The sequence below is a fragment of the Armigeres subalbatus genome, chromosome 1, assembly GCF_024139115.2.
Source record: "Armigeres subalbatus isolate Guangzhou_Male chromosome 1, GZ_Asu_2, whole genome shotgun sequence".
In the NCBI taxonomy this organism is placed as follows: domain Eukaryota; kingdom Metazoa; phylum Arthropoda; class Insecta; order Diptera; family Culicidae; genus Armigeres; species Armigeres subalbatus.
The window spans coordinates 123,109,668-123,132,018 of NC_085139.1; the positions used below are offsets into that span (position 1 = coordinate 123,109,668).

General features: G+C 41.0%; 1 pseudogene; it reads right to left on the reverse strand.

Annotated features, from left to right (window-relative positions):
• Positions 1-1,071: 1,071 nt before the first annotated feature.
• Positions 1,072-3,959, reverse strand: LOC134206496 (ornithine aminotransferase, mitochondrial-like; annotated as a pseudogene).
• Positions 3,960-22,351: the final 18,392 nt, after the last annotated feature.

Consider the following 22,351-nt stretch of genomic DNA (forward strand, 5'->3'; position numbering starts at 1 on the left):
TCGGAAACCAAACTGTTCCTCGAGCAAGATGTTGAGATTTTCGGCAGACTCAAGTAACCGATGATGAATAGCTTTTTCGAATAGCTTAGATAACCCTGAGAGAAGGCTGATGGGTCGATAACTTTTGGGGGAGGAAGGATCCTTCCCAGGCTTCCGGATGGGGATGACTTTCGCTGACTTCCAGGACGATGGGAAGTAGCTGAGCCGGAGACACTGATTAAAGATAAGCGAGAGGTGCTCAAAGAACGGAGCACTCATGTGTTTGAGCTCGAGATTCAGGATGCTGTCGAAGCCTGGGGCCTTCATATTCTTCGATGATTTGATATAGGCCGTCAATTCGCCAGCTGAGATCTCCAACTCCTCCGAGAAGTCGTTGGGAATCAAATGGATGTTGTTAGCATGCTCGTTGACGGCTGCTTCGTGTGGACTGACGATGTTCTGCCCAAGATTGTGTGAGCTGACGAAGTGACGACCTATTTCAGCGACCTTCTCTGCAGGAGTTATCAAGCGATCCTTAGAGCCATTATTGTCTAGTGGGATCAAAGGTGGAATGGGCCAAGGCTTGGATTTTAGTATTTTGGTCATTTTCCAGAACGGCTTAGCATAATCTGGGAGAGTGCGGATCTTATTCGAGAAGTCGTTATTTTTGAGGTCCACCATTCTGGCCTTGATAATTTTTGTGATTCGATTGCAGCGTGCCTTAAGCTCAGGCAGTCCTGTACGCTGGAACTGCCTGCGAGTGACATTCCGCAATCGAATCAAATCTTTGGTGTGTGTATCGATGTTTAAGGAGTTGCTTACCTGCCGAGCCTTCGGGACATGCTGCTCCCGGGCCACCGAGATTGCCTCTTCGATGGCGCACAGCTGGCGGCTGCGAAGCACCTCCGCTTTTATACCGTTTCCTCTGTAAGGGGAAGCAGAAGAGGAAGGTCCGTCCGACCTATTGCCGCTACCGTGTGTGGAAAAGCCAACCAAAAGTGCGAATGGTTTTCTCTTTTAACGGGGTTTTCATTAGATTAAATTTTGAATTGTTCAGTTTTGTTTATTTTATTCATGTATCTCATCCAATATCTACAGGATACACAGAGATTCTAGGCTGATCAGCTGGCAACGGCTCTCGTAGCGAGGAAGTCGTAGCGGATCTCTCCAGGGAAGGTTGCGGAGTGCGTACCGTATAAACCGACGTTGAACGGATTCGATGCGTTCGACATCATTATTATAGTACGGACTCCAGACCGCAGAGCAGTATTCTAGATCGCACGAGAGAGCAATACAGTGTTTTCAAGCAGTAGATGTCTGTGAAAGTCTTTGTCACTTTGATCAAAAATCCAAGAGACCTGGACGCTTTATCAACAACATATGAAATATGATCCGAATATGTCATTTTTTCGGGTTAACTACAAGTCGATTCACCAATGAGCGAAAGCATCGATCTGGTCTTTTAGTAAGTGACAATCGGCTATTGAGCAGATGCGCAAAAACATTTTAAAATCATCTGCAAATGTCCTTTTAGAACTAGATGTACGTCGTTGAAGTAGAGAAGGAATATCAACGGTCCCATAGATGGCAACCCTGCGGTATGCCAAACATCGCAGAGAAGCTTTTCGAACGACAATCGCCTAGACCAACAGTCAGCTGGCACTCAGTAAGGTACGAACCAAACCAAGCAAGCAGGATGCCCCCAATTCCCAATCTATCAAGCTTGGCGATCGCAATGCTGTGGTTCAACTTATCAAATGCTGCAGTTAGATTCGTATAAATTACATCTGTTTGATCACAAGCAAGCATATTGTCTGTAACGTATGATGTAAGACACAGTAGGTTCATATCTGAGGAGTGTTTTTTCATAAAGGCATGTTGATCGGTACTGATATAATGTTTACAGTGACCATTTAGAGAATCCATGACGAGCAGCTCGAACAACTTCGATACAGCGCATAGCGACGTGATTCCTCGATAATTACTTATATCACGCTTGCTTCCCGTTTTGTTCACAGGAAACATTTCAGCTGTCTTCCAGCAGGACGGAAATACACCATTAGAAAGGGAGAGCTGGAAGATTCGATGAAGTGGATCCAGAAGCCAGGAAATGTTCGTTTTTAGGAAAACCGACGGAACACCGTCAGGTCCCGATTTGTACGACGTTTTTAGCCGCGTGGTTGCACTCGCTATGGCATCTGTACTTACATCGACAGCGATAAGCGTTTGATTCGTTAAGGGTACATTACCCGCTGCGCTGGTTATGGAGTCATTGGAGAGGCGCTCATCGACAAACACGCTAGCAAATATGGCCGAGGATAAGTTCTAAATCTCTTTTTGAGTTAACGCCATGACTCCATTGTAGACTATGGACGATGGAAGACCTACTTTCTTACGCTGCTCGTTTACGTAGTTCCAAAAGGATTGGATTTCTGAAGAGACTCCCGAAATAATACGCAAAGGAAATTACGAAGGAAAAAAAACCGCATTTATCTCCGATTTTCAAAAAAAAGAATGTTCAAAGAAATTATTGCAGAAATTTAAGAATGTCGAAAACTTCTACAGAACTTAATTTGGAAATTCCGTTTAGAAATTCCTTTTGAAATAAGTTTTAGAAATCCCTTTGGAAATTCCCTTAAGAAATCTTTTGGAAAATCCTTCGGAAATTCTATCAGCCATACACACGGAAATTTCTTGTAGGAATATCTTTGGAAATTGTTTTAGGTGAAATTCTCCAGAAATTTCATCAGAAAATTCTTGGAAAGTACACATTATTTTCGGAAATACCTTGCGAAATTGCTTCTAGAGATTCCTTCGAGAATTCCTGTGCAAATTCTTTTAAGAGTTTGTCTGAGGGTCGCTGCATGACGTAATCTAGTACCTCAACAGGTTCCGCACTTCATGGTTGTCTGTCTTGCTCGATCCTTTCGTTACTGTCGCATTCTAATCTTGCGATGGTTTAGTAGTGTGCATACGTTGTTTTCCATGTCTTGTTGTTTGCCGGTCAGCTGGATTGTATGCATTATGTAAGTAAGGAAGGTTTTCAGTTAACAATAAACTTGGATTCGTAGCCGATGGTCGCATTTTTTTAAAATTGTAATAAACGTTTTTTGTTGTATGGTCGCAAAGCTGCAGATAAACCGTTTTATCCAAGAAATAAAAAAAGTGTCCAGTTAGTAATCGCACGCGTGAACATTTTGGTCCTTCGAGCCGGATAATATTCCCATGGGCTGGCTTCGCAATCAATCCATTTTCCTTTAATCGCAGACAAACTTCCAACACATCATGCTTGTAGTAAATCACGATAGCATTCAGCAGACCTTTCCTCATACAATCGAAACCAAGTCCGTCGTGAGTTCTGCTCGAGATTCTCGAAGTCAACGTCGGATTCGTGCTCGCCGGGGTTGACACTGGGCACAATACACCGGAGAGAGCTTTTCCCAAGATCAGTATATCAGGCTTGACATCCTCGTGATCGACCGTTAGCATGCGTCCCGTTCGGGCAAGACCCGTTTGTACTTCATTGGCAATGAAGAGGACGTTGTACTTTGAGCATAATTCACGAACCTTCCTAAGATAACCCTCGTCTGGATTGAGTCTGGAACAATTACGCCAGCTTCTCCCTGTATTGGTTCCACCATGAAAGCACACACGTTGGGATCCTGCAAGGCTCTTTCAAGCGCACCGGTATCATTATACGGGACAAGTTCAAGTCCAGGCATGAATGGTCTGAGGCCTTCATACCTGTACGGATCGTTCGAAGAGGATACGGCAGCCAACGTGCGACCCCAGAAGTTACCTTTAGCCTTGTTTTGTGGAACTTTCTTCACTTTGTACGCCCACTTGCGTGCCAATTTGCATGCCACCTACCCGCCCTCAACACCGGTGTTCATTGGAAGCATTTTGTCGAAGCCGAACAGGGCGGTTATGTATTATTCGTATTCACCGAGGACGAAGGCTCTGTAGGTTAGAGCCAACATCATTCACGTCGCCATTCACGAGCGACGAAGAAAGTCGTTTCTACCCTGCAGCTTGCTGGCACATGCACCGCCGGCTGAGCTGCTCCAGGGACGTCGCACGCCAACAGCAGCCGGCTGATCTGCCTCAGCAATCCGTCCAATTTTTAAAAAATCCAAAAATAACTTCCTAGCCGGGGCAATCGAATTTGTTCAAGTTTGAGTTCACCACTGGCACTGTTCTCCTAAAAATCCGCTGCAGCCTCTTTCATGTGTCCCAGAGCTCGATTTTCGTTAATTAACTCCACGTACATGGATTTCAGCTTTGAATGAGCAGCCAAACGGTTTTCTATGCCAGCAAAGCGCTGCATCGTTGTAGCTCGAGATTCACCAAGTTGGTTAATGATATGTTCCATTTTAGGTAGGGTGGCCACAAATCTGCCTGTCTCATCGCGGATGGTTGCAGATTTCTTCACAAGCTGATTCTTCGATGGAGAACGTGCATGTTGTCCGACAAGTCTCGAGCTCCCAAAACCTGGTGAGCTGCTCCTGAATGTCTGATGTACGAGATACGTGGAAAACAGTGCTGTCCACACTAGTAGTATTAGAAAAAACCCGTTCGGATACAATCCAACCAAACACGGTGTTCTGAAGAGTTGGTACATCCTCCTTTGCTTTCATCCGACCATCAGTTAGTAGATCGATGTAGTACTCCGCTCCAATGATCACGTAGATTGGTTTCAAAGAACCGTGGATCTGCCAGCAACTTAACTTCGAGAAGAGTCCACTCAGTTGGGCTAAAGCTTGCGGTCGGCAATGGAACAGGTAATTTCTTCTTCAAATGGTGAAATCAAAGGAAGTTTAACACCGGCAGTTATCCGTCTTGTTGACACGCTTCGTGATGATCCGATGCCCTTGATAGTCAGATAGGCTGGGAATTCATGGAAATCAAGTTTAGTTGAAAACTCTCTGCTCATCAGACAGTGTTGTGAACAAGAGTCTCGCAGAGCTCTTGCTAGCATCGATTTTTCGAGACGGTCCGTTACTCGAACGAGTGCAGTCGATAATAGTATACTGTGTATTGGTTTTGTGAAAAGTGTTACGTAGTTGTCGCTAGTCGAAGTGTGGCCCACTTCAGATTGTACTGTTGTGCAATGCGAGTTAGGTGTGTTAGCTGTCTGTGCAAGTGTTTGTTGGTTTGGATGGTTTGGCTGAAATTGTGACTGTCACAATGAGAGAATCGGTGATGAGGTTGGCGTCGAAGGTTGGGTCTGAGCGTGTGGTGTGGAACCACACGGGTTGTTGAATCTAGTCTGGCACATAACATGTATGCCAGAATAGTACTCCATTTAACGGTTTCTTATCCGATATTTTCCAACATTTGCAAGTTTTTATCGAATTCGCCAAACAGAAAATTCAGACCTTCATACGACTCTCGTTTCAATGGGTTGACAGCAAAAATTGCGTTCAAATGGGCCTAGACGATGAGTTTCTTGTTCTCATATCTCTTCTCAAGTACTTGCCAGGCAACTTAGTAGTTCGCAGTGGTTGGATCAACGGAGATAACTTCCTGCAGGGCATCTGCGGAAAGTGAAGACCTTAAGTACGTGAACTTATCTATATCCGAGAGCTGTGAACTGTTGTGAATCATGCTCCGGAAAGTGTCGCGAAAGGTAACCCACTCTCGAATGTTTCCGCTGACTGATGGAAGCTGGATCTCCGGCAGTTTAACCCTAGAGATCGTTGACGCTTGTTGTTCAACAAGTTGTTAATTGCTATCCCTGAGTGACTTGTTTACCGTTTACATGTTTACCGCTCATATTTTTCCACTTTTTCATCTCTGGAAAACAACGTATGCACACTACCAAACCATCGCAAATTAGAATGCGACAGTAACGAAAGGATCGAGCGAGACAGACAGCCATGAAGTGTGGAAGCTTTTGAGGTACTAGAATACCTCATGTAGCGACCCTGCTTTCTCGCAATTTTTTCCAAAATTCTTTTAGAAATTCCTTCGGTAATTCTTTTAGAAATTTGTAAATTCCATTGGAAATTTGTTTGGAATTTCTATGGAACCTTTTCAGAAATTCCTATAAGAATATGTACGTACGGAAATTGTTCTTTTTAATTCCTTATAAAATCCCTTCCTAAGCTCTAGTAAGAAATTCTTGGAATCCAAAATTAAAAAAAAAAAAAATTTGAATAAGGAAGATAAGGAAGTTTGTATGGCTTAACAAAAACAAGAGAATCCGAAGTAATATCCAGAAGAACTTACAAAGGCCTCTTTAGAGGATTTTTCGAAGGAATCCCTGGAGGAAGACAAAAGGAGTTAGTGGCGCAATTTTCTAAATTATTTCTGGATGGAATTCCTGGAGTGGAAAGAATTTCTGAAGGATTTTCCAGAGAAATTATTGAAAAAATGTCAGGAGAAATTTTAAAATGAATTCTCAAACAAATTTCTTAAGCAAAAGCAATATTTAGCCTTCAAATATCTTAAGGAATTGCTAAAATTACTTTTGAAGGAACTCTTATAGGAATTAACGAAGAAATACCTATCAGAATTTCCAACGAAATTCCAAAATTTATCCAAAAACAAACAAATTCTAGGAACATTTAAATTTCAGGGAAAATATTCGATTTGGTGGGTCACGTGCCCCATCGTTCCCTAGCTTAGCTCCACCAGTGGTGTTATATACCCATCGAGATCGACTCAGTTCGACGATTTGAGGTGGTGTCTGTGCGTCTGTGTATTTTCTGTGTATTTCTGTAAATTTCACTAATTTTTTAGGCACATATCTTTAACCGATTTGCTTGCATTCGACGCGGAATCCTGTTCCAGTGTTTCCTATTGAAAATTGGATTTTGGTCTCGGAAGTTATGGTCAAAATATTGTCTTATATACATATTATATACATATTATTATTATTATTATTTATATACATATATATATTTTTTGTATACAAAAAGGGGTTTGCATTAAAACGTCTCACTCATTTTTTGGCACTTGTCTTCAACCGAGTTGCAGACGCAGAATCCTATTCCATAGTTTTTTTTTCTGAAAATTATCCGGATCGCACTACCCTAGTTGCACGCGTACTATACATGGGTCATTCGTCAGGAAGTTTTGGACTTGACTCTATGTAGTCGGTCTATCTCTGATAAAATAAAAAACTGGCATGTTTCTGAAGAAATATCAATGTCAGACCATAAACACATCATCTTCGAATGGGAAGGGGGTCTAACGATGGAAAAAACGTTTAAAGATCCTAAGAAAACTGATTGGGAATCCTACTCAGCTATCCTACGATCCGAAGAGTACATCATAGAAAGTCATATCAAGTCCATAACACAATTGGAAGATGCGTCCAAATCCATTAAAAACAAAATCCTTAACGCCTACCAAGAGAGCTGTCCAACTAAATCAACTAGTTCGAGTAGAGACGTTCCATGGTGGAATAAAACTCTTGAGAAGCTTAGGAAAACTGCGCGTAGGGAGTTCAATCGTGCTAAGCGAACCGGCGATTGGAGCCTATACAGAAAGGCCCTGACGAACTACAACAAAGAAATAAGGTCAGCCAAACGGAAATCGTGGATTCTAATGTGTGAAAGCATAGAGAATACACCCGTAGTGGCCAGACTCCAAATATCTCTTTCAAAAGACCACTCCAATGGTGTGGGTAGCCTCCGAAAGATGGATGGTTCGCTCACTGTAGAGCCTAGCGATACACTGAGCGAATTGTTAAAGATCCACTTCCCTGATTCAATCCCTGAGTCGAGCATCGGCGACCAAGGCACTGGAATTGCTGTCTCAGATCCACAAGAGATCCAATCATGGGTTTCTGGGTCTAAAAAAGACGCAATAAAAGTTGCAAAGGAAGCTTTCACTCGGGCCAGGGTTGAGAGGGCTGTGAGATCTTTCGAGCCATTTAAGTCTCCTGGCATGGATGGAATATTTCCAGCGTTGATCCAAAAAGAGGAGAAAACACTGGTTCCACCCTTGGTTGAGATTTTTAAGGCGAGTCTGATTTTGGGGCACATACCTAACGATTGGCGTCAAATCCGGGCTGTCTTCATTCCGAAGGCAGGCAAGAGAGATAAAACCAACCCCAAAGCATTCAGGCCGATAAGTTTATCCTCTGTAATGCTCAAAATTATGGAAAAGGTACTATGCGAGTACATAAATCACAAATTTATGAAAGCAATGCCTTTGTCAAAAAACCAATTCGCTTATCAAAGTGAAAAATCTACGATCTCGGCACTACATACGGTAGTTCAAAAAATCGAAAAAACACTTAATGCAAAAGAAATTGCTCTTGTAGCATTTCTTGATATTGAGGGCGCATTCGATAACGCTTCTTACTCGTCTATAGGGTCAGCAATGTTGAGGAGAAAATTCGACCCATGCATTGTTACCTGGGTACATGCTATGCTAGCTAATCGGAAAATCTCCTCTGAGCTTAGCGGTTCATATATCACTGTTAAAGCAACAAGGGGGTGTCCGCAAGGCGGAGTGCTTTCTCCTTTGTTGTGGTCACTGGTGGTGGATGAGCTTCTAGACAGCTTAGAGAGAAGAGGCTTCGAAGTGGTTGGATATGCTGATGACGTTGTCATTATTGTACGAGGCAAATTCGAAAGTGTTATCGTGGAAAGAATGCAATCTGCCCTAAATCACACTTTTCCTGGTGTCAAAAGTATCAACTAGGCATAAATCCTACAAAAACTTCCATTATCCCTTTCACCAAACGGAGAAAGGTACAACTGAAACCCTTTTCTTGAATCAAACACTATTAGTTTATTCAAGTGAAGTAAAATATCTAGGTGTCATACTCGACGCAAAGCTTAATTGGAATTCTCATCTCCAATCAGTTGTGCAGAAAGGTCTCAATACACTTTGGGTTTGTTCAAAACCCTTGGTAAAAGATGGGGCCTAAAACCAAGTATGATCATGTGGATATATAAAACCATTGTCCGTCCCAGGACAACTTACGCTTCCCTTGTCTGGTGGCCTAAAACTAATGAGGCTGCTGCAAGGGCTAAGCTCAACAAAATCCAACGCACCGCTTGCATAGCCATCACTGGTCAGTTCGTAGTACACCCACTTTGGCCCTAGACGCAATGCTTCACCTGCCCCAGTTAGATCAATTCATAAAGCTGGAAGCGGAAAAAGTGCTCTAAGGTTAAAGAGAACAAAACACTGCTGTCGGGAGACCTTACGGGTCACCTCAGCATATTAAATGAATTTGCCATAAATCCCGCAATAGGAATTTGTAGTGACTGGATGGAAACGGTAGTCAATTATGACTTACCTTACGATGTGTTCATTCCTTCCCGCCAGGAGTGGGAAGGAGGTGGACCCAGCGTTCCAACAGGCTCTATAAATTTCTTCACAGATGGTTCGAAATGAATAATCTGACAGGATCCGGAATCTATGGCCCTACAACAAAAATTTCTGTCCACTTAGGACAGTGGCCCACAGTATTTCAGGCGGAAATATATGCAATATTAGAATGCGTGTTATTATGCCTGAGGAGAAAGTATAGATTTGCAAAAATATGTATTTTCTCTGACAGCCAAGCGGCACTTAAATCGCTTAATAACTACACTTGTAACTCAAAGCTAGTGTGGGAATGCATTCTGGCTTTGAAAAACTTATCCATACGCAATCGAGTCTACCTATATTGGATCCCAGGACATACGGGTCTAGAGGGAAACGAGATTGCTGATGAGCTAGCCAGGAATGGATCTAATGAAAGGTTCATTGGCCCTGAGCCCTTCTGCGGGATCTCAGACTGCTCTGTAAAAATGGAACTGAACAAATATATGGTCAGTCAAATCACATTAAACTGGAATGCACTTCCCCATACGAGCCAATCCAAAAGGCTCGTAACGATTAACCCCAAGAAAACCCAACAACTATTAGGTCTCAACAAAAGGGATCTCAACATCTACACCGGTCTAATAACTGGATACTGCCCTGCAGATACCATCTACAAAGATCGGAGCAATCCAAACCTCAAATTGCCGCTTCTGTGACGAGGAGAGAGAAACATCAGAACACATCCTCTGCTATTGCAGTGCACTCACCCAACGTAGGTTCAAAGTTCTCAGCAAGCCCTTTTAGGGCCTGCTGACATATGGATCTTATCCTCCCAGGCCGTGGTTGGCTTCATACAGCTAGTCTCGCCAGAATGGGGGGGTCACATACTGTAACTCAGGATCTCTATTCATCAATAATAGATGGTCTTGAGTTCAGTCGATACCAAGGTATCTCAGTGACAAACATGTTACTGAGATAACTTGCGTATTTCACAGTAAAAGGGTATATCACAATAGTCCTAAAATCTGGACGCAGTGATCTTCACCCGACAAACGAGGAGACTATACATGGGTTATGACAACTCATATGTGACCAGATCTAGTCACTATAAAGTTGCTGCAATCATTTTTTCTGACATGTGCTGCTCGGTTATAGGAAGTTATGATCAAAATATTGTTTTTTCTTAACTAAAAAGCGCTTTAAATTTTATCAATAAATTTTTACACTAAGCACTAATTGATCTGCTTCCAACAGGTTGCATTCAACGTGCTAAACCAATGGAAATAGCTCACCCATTTATCGGGCACTTAATCTTTTTTTTTAATCTATTGCATTTGTTTCATTTATTTGACAGGCTCAGGCGTGTATAACACTTAACGGAGCCGAGACTCTTTATGATATTTACAAACTATATCATTATTATTAACAGTTAGTAAGGGGAAAGGGACATTGACCAAGATACTCGTGGCGACTCAAGGTTAGATTGCGTAATTTCAGGATGGACAGGGTTGGGATTTTGGTTTGAGGTATTTCAGCTGCTCATCCGGGTATTTGACGTCAAAAACGTTGTAGCGTATCGTCGTGCTCGAGTTGTGGTTCGTCAGGGAGCATCTTCCGGATGGCCAGAGCTTCATGGTACACGGAACAATAAGACAGATACAAGAAAAAAAACTTGGAAGGGCGCTTAATCTTGCGACAAGTTGCATTCGACAGGCAAACATTGTTTCCTATTAAAAATCTGGCCGATCGCACTATGGGCTCAAAAGCTACGGTTAATTTATTTTTCTCGCCAATCCGTGCAATAAACTCACTCATTTTTTTGGGCACTTGACCTAAACCGAATTAAGTTTGCATTCGACCGAGAACACTGTCCCATTATTTCCCATTGAAAATCGGCCAAATCAAACTATGGCATTTCAAAACCTGTATAGGAAAAATAACTTCTTTGGCACTTATGTTTCGTTTCGCTTGCAACAAGTTGAGACTAGCAAAATGAGATATATCCACATATCAGTGTTATTTTAGGCTTTTCTTATATGCTTCTCAACCCTTTTGAACGAACGAGATAGGCATCATCACCGCTAATTTAATATGCAGAAAAGTTCAAGAACATCATTTTTTAAATGCAAATAGGTTTTATTCGTAAAAGAAGGTTTGATCTTCCCATGCGATTTTTAATTGCCTGATTTATTACAGATGCAGCCATTGAACCAAAGTAATCATAAGCTCTTTTAAACATACATTTGTTGTAAATATTTAGCCTTCAGATGGATATCTCTGACTTTGACAGCACAAGCCCTTTTACCACCTTTTCTAATTTACAATTAAAGCAAAAGGAAAAACCCTGATTAATCCACCTAGCGGTGATGATGCCTTTCTCGCTCGTTCAAAATAGATGATAAACATATATGAAAAGTCTAAAATAACAATTGGTGAATAAGAGTTATTTTTCACATTTATTTATACCAGATGAACCGGCCTAGGGTCGAAGATCTCGTAAATAAAGATATAATGAATTGAAAATTCATATTTTTTATAATTGCTGCCGGATGCAATTTGTTGCAAGCATTCAATTCATTCAAACACTTTTCAGCAAGATTTATAAATTTGATCGGACTTAAAAAAATCTGAAGAGAATTCTACTGAGGTTGCTTTTATTTATATAGAAAGCATTTCGCAGTAATTGGTATGAATGTATGGTTAAAATGGAATATTTTAATTTCTAAACTGATCCAAAATTATTTATCAGATCACTCTTTACAGGTAAACGATTCAAGCACAAAATCTGATAGATAACGCGTGACAGAGCGTGACAGCATTTTTGAGCTCTTATTGTGCAATACTTTATATCGTATTGATAACATATATCGGAAAATCGAAAATCGTTGCTTACCTTCGTGTAATTTGTTATGGATTATAGCAAGACTGTTTTTGATCATTTAGTAATATAGTTTCGATAGTTTAGTAGTTTGCCAATAACTCATTCCAGAGGTTAAATTTCAAAAGTGATATGTGGAGGACTTCTAGAGCGAAGGTTTTTACAACTCTGCCTAATTGTTGTTTCTATTGCACTAATAACAGAGTTATTGCGCTAGTTGCAGTAACTTATTATACAGGCTGATCGAAATTTTGTTATCATTTAGTATTAGTAACTAGTCCTTTAACTCTGTTATTAGTTGAATTGAAACAACAAACTATTAGGCAGAGCTGTAGAAAAATAATCGCACTAGAACTCTGCTGTAACACGTTTTGACATTTAACCTCTGGAATGAGTCATTGTAGTTTGTCAATGATCGAACTAAGACTATTAAATTATCTTAAACATACTTGGATTATAGAAAAGTTTGAATACTTTTTCTACTGACTTCCAAAAATAGAAAATTTTCTCCGAAGCCTACCAAAACTCATTTTCTCCTACATAATCCGAGTGCTTTTTATTTGAATTCTTCTAACAGACATGCTGTCGCTATGAACGGGGTTCCAATTATTTGGTCTAGCGAAGTCCAAGATTTAGGACTTATGTGTAGCATGAATGAATTAACTATCAAAAACCACACAGAATTATGCAAGCAAAAAGGTACAAATATAGTAAGTAAGTGATAGAAAATTAAAATCTTAAAATATTTTTTGATTTACAAACTAATTGTTAGGCCAGCCATATTTTACATTTATTATTTATTTAATCAGACTAAGGCCGAAGTGGCCTGTGCGGTATATAAGAGTCTTCTCCATTCGGCTCGGTCCATGGCTACACGTCGCCAACCACGCAGTCTACGGAGGGTCCGCAAGTCATCTTCCACCTGATCGATCCACCTTGCCCGCTGCGCACCTCGCCTTCTTGTGCCCGTCGGATCGTTGTCGAGAACCATTTTCACCGGGTTACTGTCCGACATTCTGGCTACGTGCCCGGCCCATCGCAGTCGTCCGATTTTCGCGGTGTGAACGATGGATGGTTCTCCCAACAGCTGATGCAATTCGTGGTTCATTCGCCTCCTCCACGTACCTGCCGTCCGCCATCTGCACCCCACCATAGATGGTACGCAGCACTTTCCTTTCGAAAACTCCAAGTGCGCGTTGGTCCTCCACGAGCATCGTCCAGGTCTCGTGTCCGTAGAGGACTACCGGTCTAATGAGCGTTTTGTAGATTGTCAGTTTGGTACGGCGGCGAACTCTATTCGATCGGAGCGTCTTGCGGAGTCCAAAGTACGTACGATTTCCAGCCACTATGCGTCTCCGAATTTCTCTGCTGGTGTCATTTTCGGCAGTCACCAGTGAGCCCAAGTACACAAATTCTTCTACCACCTCGATTTCGTCACCACCGATGCAAACTCGCGGTGGGTGGCTCACATTGTCTTCTCTTGAACCTCTTCCTATCATGTACTTCGTCTTCGACGTGTTGATGACTAGTCCGATCCGCTTAGCTTCCCTCTTCAGTCTGATGTAGGCTTCCTCCATCTTCTCAAAGTTTCGTGCCATAATATCTATGTCGTCGGCGAAACCAAATAGCTGGACGGACTTATTGAAAATTGTACCACTCGTGTTAATCCCTGCTCTTCGTATTACCCTTCCAAAGCGATGTTGAATAGCAAACACGAAAGACCATCACCTTGCCGTAACCCTCTGCGGGTTTCGAAGGGACTCGAGAATGCCCTGAAACTCGAACTACGCACATCACCCGATCCATCGTCGCTTTGATCAACCGTGTCAGTTTATCCGGAAAACCGTGTTCGTGCATTAGCTGCCATAGCTGGTCCCGATCGATTGTATCATATGCGGCTTTGAAGTCGATGAATAGATGATGTGTGGGCACGTTGTATTCGCGGCACTTCTGCAGTACTTGGCGAATGGCGAACACCTGGTCCGTGGTGGAGCGTTCGCCCATAAAACCCGCCTGGTACTGCCCCACGAACTCCCTTGCAGTTGGTGCTAGTCGACGGCATAAAATTTGGGAGAGTACCTTGTAGGCGGCGTTCAGCAATGTGATTGCGCGGTAGTTGCTACAATCCAGCTTATCGCCCTTTTGTAGATGGCACACGACACCTTCCATCCACTCCTGCGGCAAAACTTCTTCCTCCCAAATCTTGGTAATGACCCAGTGCAGCACTCTAGCCAGTGCCTCACCACCGTGTTTAAATAGCTCTCCTGGTAGTTGGTCAACCCCAGGGGCTTTGTTGTTCTTCAGCCGGCCAATCTCCTCCTGGATTTCCTGGAGATCCGGAGCCGGTAGAATTATGTCCTGCGCGCGTTCTCCTAGGTCCATCACCATACCGCCATCTTCGTCTGCCACATCGCCATTCAGGTGTTCTTCGTAGTGCTGCCGCCACCTTTGGATCACCTCACGCTCGTTCGTAAGAAGGTTCCCGTTTATGTCCTTACACATATCAGGCTGTGGCACGTGGCCCTTACGTGAACGGTTTAACTTCTCATTGAACTTTCGTGTGTTATTAGCGCGGTACAGTTGCTCCGTTTCTTCACGGTCTCGATCTTCCTGCTGGCGCTTTTTCCTCCGGAAAATCGAGTTTTGTCTGTTCCGCGCCTGTTTATATCGTGCCTCGTTCGCCCTCGTGCGGTGTTGCATATTTTACATATACTGTGCCAATATGGGTTATTTGCTGCAATGCCAGGAAGAATGCATTTACAGAGGATTCAAAATAAAATGTTGAAATTGATTATGAAGTTGCTTCCCTGCGCACCAAAACAATAAGAATATTACATGTGACTTATTTGAATGATATGACACAAAAGCACCTGACGTAAACTCAATCGTACCGTTTTGACTCAAATCCCGAACATGACTTATATTCCGATATAACTAAACTTTTTATCGGTTCAGATTATATGCCACCGTACCAAAGCACAGCCCCCGGTGCGTGACCACACGTATGCACAAGCAACCTATGTCTTGGATTTAGTGAAATAGTTATTTATTGCAAATCGCGTAGCCTCTTGTTCTTCGAATACCAATATCTCAAAAAGCAAAGTTAGCTCAGTGGTAACGTGATAGGCTCTCATTCAGAGGATTTATGTTCGATCCTCGTGTAAGCCATCTTTTTTTTTCAAAATTCATATTTTCTAGTTGTGTAGTATAATACGCATTGCAAGAAAAATTTTGAATACTAGAAAATTCAAGCACCTTTAAAAAAAAATTGTATTTAATATTTTCCATGCTAATAATCAATGGAACCTATTGCTGTGTATTGTTTATATATTCATGACATTTCTATAATTAAATCCATCTGATTATTTGGAATATTTGAAAGAATTCAGGTCTGAACTTTGGATGATGGAGGTAGGAAATGAAACATAAATATATAAGTTGAGAATCGATATGTACTCAACAGTTTTCTTTAATGATTGTTAGCAGAAACAAAATAGCTTTTGATTTATCTTGGTAGTAATCAAACTTGCCCACCGAGTTTCAATAGACAGTAAACATAAGTAGGAAATTATATTCTATTGCTTCAATGCACAAAAGAAAATATGCTTTACTGAATAGAAAAGACATAATTATTCAATAAAATTAGAAGCTTGCGAGTTTATGGTGCAGCAGACGCTATATCCAAGGAATTGAGACCGGATTTCCCTCTGCGCGTTATTTCCGCGGAGCTATCCAAAATTTTCTTTCTTTCCGTAATACATACTCATGAACCAGTTTCCCCAAATCTCATTTGCTCGGATCAACATTCAACCCAGTTGAGCTAAAAATAGAACATTGCCGCACGCAATGCGATGTGTGTTGGTGATGCTTCCTTCGGCAATATTCATCCGACGGCAAGAGACTGAAGCGAATGCGCATGCGTCCCGCGTCTCCCCGCACACCAGCTGCGCTCCCATATGCTGATTGAACGCCACAAAGAATGATGCATGCATATGCGTAAAAATAGAACAGATGCTGATGCTACGATGGTTAAGCCGACCGATCCACAGTGGCGGAGACCCAGACAAAACCCAAAACAAATCGTTCTTTCGTGAAGCTGATATTATTTTAATTTTGCACATTTAGTCAATGATAATTCCTCAATTTGTTAATTGTAGTTGGTAAATTTAATTTTTGCTGTGATCCTAAGTCATGGGCTTCCGGAAGTATTTGGATAGCATAGCATATGTCGGATAACTATTTAAATTTCAAAATGAATTCAGCGTTACAAAATTACTGCTAAATTTTAAGCGCAATCGTAGGTTTAGTCGAGCATTTGTATGGGGACCACCACTGCGCGACGGCACATTGCCATTCATTCTTTCAGGCGCATTCGAACAAAAGATATTTTAGTTACTAGATAAAGATTGTCGCTGTCGTCGCTGTCCGGAACATCTTTTGCTGGCGAGGATAGGGGAGCTAAATGTCAAAGAAGGAAAATCCATACGATTTGACAGGTATGTACCACACATGTTTCGGACAGCAGAACAAAGGGAACCGAAGCGACAATCTTTATCTAGTAACTAAAATATCTTTTATTCGAACGGGAGAGCGTTGAACGTGTTAAACAAAGCACGATGCTTTTTGAAATTGCTATATGAGGACTGAGGAGTATTTACAGGCTGTTATATAGGGTATTTGTGCTTTTCTTAGCGCTTGATAGTAATAAGACATGAGAAAAGTTATGTCTAACGTTTAGCAGAGAAGAGGATTTTTAATTATTGAAAGGATATCCTATTGTAAAAAAGTCACCCCAAATTACTATTTAGTAATTTGCATAGGACTGAGGAGGTTCTTATTGATACTTCCCATTATTACACACATATGTGTCTACTAGTTTGGATGTAATTAGGCAATTATACCAATATAATTTTGCATTAACATCCTCGAATCAATAGTGAATCTACTTTTATCACAATTAAAGTAACAGCGTATCCAAGCGATTTCAATAGTTTATCTATTAGAGCATCATTACTGGGCGCGAGTGTTTTGATCATCCTCGCAGCGCTGTCATTTTAGTTTAGTCACTCTTTTTCGCACTGGTCACTATTTTCGGTTATCATTTTGGTGGCTGCATTCCGTACAGGTGACGTTTAATAGTTATCAAATAGCAGCGCTGTTATCGCGGTACCAAATTTTATCACCTGTCCGCTGCGCTACTGTTTTAGCAGCGTATTTAGTAGCGACCGGTAAAGTGTCAAGTAATGATACTGCGCTGCTAAACGGCTTATACTCACCACCGGCAATCTTGCTCTAAGTTAATGTATTGAAACTGTATATTTTAATAACCAACGGTAAAAGCTAATATTTTCTTATCCATTAATACTTCCAGTATAGAAAATGGTACCCTATCAGGATAAACTCTGATGCTTATAGAAGTAATGAATATATGCCCAATTCGATGATTTATATTTGTATGTATCTTGTCACACGCTATGTGTATTGATGGTGCTGTGGTGTAGTAGCCGCTTCCCGATCGAGAGGTCACGAGTTCGAATCCAGATTAGAGCATTTTGCTTTTTTTTTGCACGTAAAAACAGTTTTTTGGCCATAACTCCGAAACGCAAAGTTCAATCGATCTAATTTTAAATAGGAACCAATGGGACTGCATTCCGCGTCGAATGCAACTTGTTGCGAGCAAATCGGATGATGATAAATGCCCAAAAACGTGTCTCACATTTTTGTACACATACACACACACACACACACACACATACATACACACATACAGACATCACCTCAATTCGTCGAGCTGAGTCGATTGGTATATAACACTATGGGTCTCCGAGCCTTCTATAAAAAGTTCGGTTTTGGAGCAGTTCTATAGCCTTTCCGTATACTTAGTATACGAGAAAGGCAAAAAGTGGCGTCATATTTCAACTCAGCTGAATGGTTTTGTTTGCACTTTCACTTCAATAGCTCTTCTACCCCTCTCAAATTTTACGGCAAGCACATTTGTGCGCCACCACCCTTGTTCGGAAGAAAAAGGGTTACAATGTGACTTCACGAAAGTGACACAAATTGGTTAACCAAATATTGGTCTGCTCATTATAAATTCGAGCGCTCAGATTTGATGAAACGTCATCCGCTAAGTGTTCCTACAGTTCGAGCCCTCCACCTAAGGCATAGGACGCTTCAAAAAGAGACATTTTTAATTAAGAGCCGTTTCCGCAATGCCAACGCCTTGTAGGCGGAAATGTCAACCGACCCCATCTCCACGGTATCGTGAAGCGTGGATCGCACACGGAGAACAAGGGCTGTCAGAATCAACCAAACGCTTCCATCTCTATCGCGGTGTCGTCGTCGGTCAGAACGCCTTTCGCGGGGTAATCTGATCTTGGTTTACGAGTTCTTTGCGCCTTCGGAATGGGCCATCCGGTGGCAGTCGGCGGTAAATTTAACCACTTTTACAGCATTAAGAACTTGCTGCAGCAAGCGGGCATTCACACGGGTGGATGGAATTGCAATTAAAAGTTATCACACCCCGCGCTTGTTGGAAACTGGCGGAATTAATGTAGATGGGCCATAAAAATGTGGAATTTTATTTAAAATATTTGAAAAGGGGAAAAGGAAGTCTTGCTATTTGCTATTTGAAGGAAGGCGTTTGTTCAATTTAATTCATACTTGTGCAGTTTTTCTCGTGTCCGTATCAATTTTGACAAACTCATTGGACAACTTGCTATCGTGTTTTGAGTCACAGTTCGGGCGTTGGTTAAGCACGAGAAAGAAGGGTGGATCAATCTTATGTATCAATGGTTTTCCCATCAGAACGATATCATGAGGTATACAACGATGTCGATTCAACTCGATGTTGCTTTATTATGGTGTGTTTATGTTGCTACCTTGAATCTTGCTAGTTCGTCGCTTGATGTTGATGATTCACAATATAAAACTGAGATTGTAGGACAAAGACGCGTCACGTTTCCGAGAAATTTTCCGGTGCCAGTGAAAGCAAGTGTCCCATAAATGTGGTGCCAATTCGAATAAAGGGCTGTAAACATCATGGTAAGCAGTTAAAAATTCTGAAATGATTTGAGTTGAATTCGGAATATGAGAATAAACAACTTCGCGTCCTGATCTTGTAAAAGTAAAGATGTAATGAGTAACACTAAAATACGCTCTAAAACACGTTCAGAAAATTTACATCAAAATCACTTGAGGACAAGCCACCCGGAATCCAAAACTAAGTGCATTCGCGTTTTCAAGGGCACACCATTCATAACGAAAGCATCACGAAACTGTCATTTTATTTGTTTTACGCATGCTGCGACACAGCAAAGCTGAAATAATAAAAATGACGTTGCCGTGCGTTGCTTCCGCACTGAGTGGTATGCCATTGATAACACGAGTGAATTTAGTTTTGGTTTCCGGCAGGCTTGTCCTTAAGAGAACATTTCGAAAGAATAAAATTTATTTTTAATGTATGAAGTCCCTTAGATCTTGAATCAACACGGCATCGCACAATGGTCGGATTCGTCGAATTTCACGACATAATTCGATGATTAAAAAACCATCAACGCTAGAGCTTTGACGTTTTCAGAAGAAATGATCTACGAGAAAAGATCTGTTGTTGATGTAAGTTGTCATTAGAGAGATTTTGTGACAAATTTTGTAAAATGTATTTTATTAATCTTTCAAGTTAGAGGATCGTACTATTCTTCAAAGTTGAAGAGAATTTAGCATTTTTGCTTTAAAAATATTATTACACTACTAAAAATACACACATATTTATTGGCAAAAATCCATAGATTTAAATTATGATGTATATCAGCGCACACATAACCATTCTCCACGCGAACTACTAATAAAATATATATCCAAATCAACTTTATGTGTGGTCTCGAATTAGCAATTATTTAATTTATGTGTGGTTCTATATCGATTATATTAGGGTGCAGCTGTTGCAAAAGTTTTTAACGGCGACACATATATCTTATATAGATATTTTTTGGCAGTGTAATAATTTATAACAAAATTACTAAATTTAGATAGGGTGGCTAAAAACAACAATTTTTAACTTCTATTTTTTAGTATTAAAATTATTTTTAAAAACTGTTTGTCTGTTTGTCAAATGTAGCAAATAATTGTGTTGATCACGCCTCTATTATCACGGCAACATCAGCACCTACATTTCAAAAGGGCCAAACTGCTTTTATGAACAAAAGCTTCTCTTGTCGCTGGTGGGCTAACACAATCCAGCGCCATTTAATGAAAGAAGAGAATTCACTGCTTCCAGTGAGAAACAATTGTTTACAAGTGAAATGTTGGAGCTGATTTTATAGAGCGTCGTAATTACATTTTTTAAAGGATGAAATCATGTAACAATAGAAATGTTTTTGGAATAATGCTGGATCTAATGACGGAGGGATGGAGCCTTGATCTCTACAGGAATCTCACCTCGAATGGTCTCCTTCATTCATCCATCGTAGGTAAAGACACTATATACAAAGACTCGAAGATCCCACATTAAATAATTTCTCATAAACAAAGCAGCTACAGTTAACCCACAGTACAACAACTCTGTGCCCATTTTTTACATTATGGATGTAACAGAAATGAGATTCCGTTCATGCATGCACACGCTGCAAATCTTAAAGAAATCTTAATTTTCTAGCATTCAAATGGACGCCAGGCAAACCGCGCGTATGCCGTCAATTCTTGGCCTGTAATTAAACGCACATAATAATGCGATTTATTTTCTAGATGGCATAGAAATGCTTCTGTTCTTACACCGTTTAATGTTAGGGACACAAAATTAAACAAAAAAATAAAACTGTGCCTGCGAGAGTGATCAGGATAATTCCGATTAACAAGATTGTGAATTACGCTTTTCCGGCGCTTTTGAAATTGGAGCTCCTAGACATAAATAAGATTTTACGACGGACAAATACCCAGTGATGGTGGAGGACCGAGAGCAAGACAAAAAATTCAGCAGATTGAAAGCGCCTTCACCCACGAGGAATTCAAATGAGATTGATTTAATTACTGGGTACTTGCTGGTATGGCAGGACGACCGAGCCACAGGGTAGCGATGAGCAGCCGACAGTGGTGCAAAATAAAAAAAAAGTATATTCGAATTTTATCGTCCGTGGTTAATGAGAGTCTGGGTGGAGTGCTTCTTTTTCCATTCGTTTATGTTTAGTCGTTCTAAAAAGGATCAATTTAATTTGATTAATGTCAAAACATTTCAGCGGTTCAGTGGAAAAATACGTGGTTTATCCGTCTCCGCGCGACGATACGTAATTAAAAATTCCTTTCATGTTGTAAAAATTGAGATGGTCGTTCAGGACATTCTTCACGAGTAATGTGGAGGAATGATGTGACTAGATGGATATGTCATGCGTCCATCCCCCGTTGGTAATAAAATATTGCTACATATTTTTTTTTATATCTTTATTAAGGAGACTTTCAGCCCAACTATTTAGGCGTATGTTAATCATGCACACGTTTTCCTCGAAATAAAATAAGATACCTGGGCTAATATTTTGTTTTTGAGACCTAACGAATAGCTATTACTTTTCAAAAAACGAACAGTGGGTAATGTCTGTGACATAACCGCTAAGTGGACGTAGGACTTGACTTGACCATGCCTTTAAGATACATAATATGTCCAAATTTCTCACATCAACTATTTTTGATAAATAATCGGCGTTGCATACCATTCCTTGGCAAAATCTTCTCATCAAACCGACACAGAAATCAAATCTACCTCGATCAAGAATCATAAAAAAAAATTCAGGAAGTATCTGTCCGGTCACGAAATATTACGAAATATTATACCTTCCCACTGAAGGACTGCCTGAAATAAACCACAAGTTGGCCCAGCAGGGGATGTAGACTGTATCTCAGCCCTTCCACTGAAGACCCTTCTAATCCGTGCGATAGCGACTGAAGGAGAACATTATTGTTAACTCTTAGAGCCTTGAAAAAGGCTGTTTGCTTCGGCTAAGTGCAAAAAGTAAGAAAACGATCTTTTCAAATAACCGCGAATTTCTAGTGATGGTATAAAAAAGACTGAATGCTCTGCGAGCGAATGCACTTTTCTTTGATACCTTATTTTAAATCTTCTCTGCTTCCCAATTGGTGGGCCAATCAGCTAGTGTCTTGTATCCCGCTTCTTTGTCAGCCAAAGCGTCATCATCATCAACGCGTTCGAGACGGGCTTCTTCTTTTTTACGCTTG